Below are 2358 nucleotides of genomic sequence, written 5' to 3' on the forward strand. Positions count from 1 at the left end.
ATGTGGCGACGGCGGAGGTCATCGTGGCTGGACGAAGCTGCTGAAGTGGTCGCTGGCTGCTGCTGCTGTCGTGTGGTACACGGAACAGTTCTCAAAGAGAAACTGGACCGAGACCAATTATTGGGTATGAGTTGATCTATATATAGCGTTAAGAGGGCTCCAAATGCCTTTAGAATTTTACTCTATCACGTGACCTTATTAGGGGCCGTGATTGGTCAGTTTGCGTTCTGGCGGGAAAGGTTCGAAGAAGTTGCCGATTCGAATAATGATCAGTCACGTGATGGACAAGGAATGGGTTCTCTACTACGCTCGCATTTATTTATATTTAAATGAGAAGATTGTATGTAATGGCGATAGTAGTTTTGCATCTAATGGCGGGAGGTAGTTTCACTACACATTCATACGACACAACAAACATTTGAATTAAATTCGATAGGGTTTTTCTAAGGATGTGGGCGGTACTTGACAACACAGTCTTTTTGGATTTCTTTGACAAATGGTTCTAATGGGATGCTGTCTAGATTTTTCTGATACCTCCTTTTTATCATTCCAAGGGTACCTACAATAACATGGACGGTTTTCACTTTAAGTCTTTTGTATTTCAATTTCTAGATCCTTATATTTACTGAGCTTGTCAAATTCTTTGACAGATATATTTTTATCAGAAGGAAAACTTATATCTATCAGTTTAAAAATACTTTGTTTTCATTCTTTAATGATTATGTTTGGTCGATTATCCTGGTTTGTTCTGTCAGCGTTGACTGGAAAATCTCAGAGGATGGTGATATTTTCGCTTTTCAGCCTTTGGTTTGGATATTGTTCGTACCAGTTAGCAGGACTGTCGATATAATAGTGCTTACATGTTTTTCAATGTAAATACTGCCCTAACTTATTGTGGCGATTTTTATATTCGTTTAGTGTTAGCACAAGACAGCCCGAAACAAGATGGTCTATTGTTTCATCAAATTTGTTGCAGTATCTGCATTTTGGGTTTGCACCGTTTTAAAGAATATTTGCTAGGTAATTTCTGGCAAACAAACTTTGGTCTTGTGCTGTAACTATGAAACCTTCAGTTGCTGTTTTCAATCCTGAACTCCTCAGCCACTGATAGGTTGTTCTTTGGTCATTATCAGCCTTTTGGCTTCGAAGGACATATTGTCTCCGCAGGGAGTTCTGGCTCAACTGCTCAAGTCGTTTCTGTCTGTTCTTTTTAAAAGTTTGATTATTTTGTTTGCTTAATAGTAGCGATTTCAAGTTCAATACCCAATCGAGATTAACGTCATGTTCCCTTATTATTATTATTATTATTATTATTATTATTATTATTATTATTATTATTAACGGTGGAAGTAACAGCAACAAAAGCACTGATATGAAGGACTACCACATTACCGACAACAACAGCAAAAGCCTCCTAAACAACAACAACAAAAGAACAAAGCAGAAACACCCACAAAACATGCTACCCTGCTTTGGGACCTTCAGATATGTCGTTCAGATGATAGAGAAGACCCTAAATGACAAAAATTGCCTAACAGAAAGATAACAAAAACAGAAAAAGCACTATGGCAATAAAAAGGCACGAAAGTCCAAAAGAAGAGGATATACATTTAAACAATACATCAACACTACCTGCAACAAAAATACCAACACTATCAACACCGCCACGACCATCACATCAAGCAAAAGCCAATTCACACCTATACCAACAACCAAAACAGCACTCGCAACACAAAGAAAAAAGATGAAATCCACTACCGTAGACATAAAAAAAAAAAATGAATTCATTAACGAAAACAAATATTACGTTGACTACATCGCATCAACATATAGCATACTGACACGCATAAAAATCGTCAGAACAACACATTTTAAGAATCAGATGTCCCAATCGAATAAATTTCTATAACAAATTATTAACAAAATATTCTAAGTTTGCCCAAAGAAATACGCACAACTAGCCGGGAGGACGGAACATCTATCCTTCTACATGAATAATGTAAATGGTCCTTCACAAATTCCTCATTCTTATTCAGCATGACCTTACTCAGAATAGGTAGCGTCAATGCACGTGGCCTGAATTCGCTTTGGAGCAAGGCCACCTGCTGAACGACCTTAGGTTACTAGATATAGGGCTTTCCTATAAGTAGGTTATCTCCCTTGGCTAGGCGGCGCTCCATGTAGATAATTAAACTTCCGGAGACTACCCACGCCATTGTTATTGTTTTACGTCTTATCATGGATATAAAGCAGCTTGATGATTCAGCTATCGAAGTACTTACTGTGCCTGAGTTAAAGAAATATTTAAGATTATATGGACAGTATGTTACTGGAAGAAAGGCGGACTTGACTGAAAGG

Source organism: Octopus bimaculoides, chromosome 6, assembly GCF_001194135.2.
Source record: "Octopus bimaculoides isolate UCB-OBI-ISO-001 chromosome 6, ASM119413v2, whole genome shotgun sequence".
In the NCBI taxonomy this organism is placed as follows: Eukaryota; Metazoa; Mollusca; class Cephalopoda; order Octopoda; family Octopodidae; genus Octopus; species Octopus bimaculoides.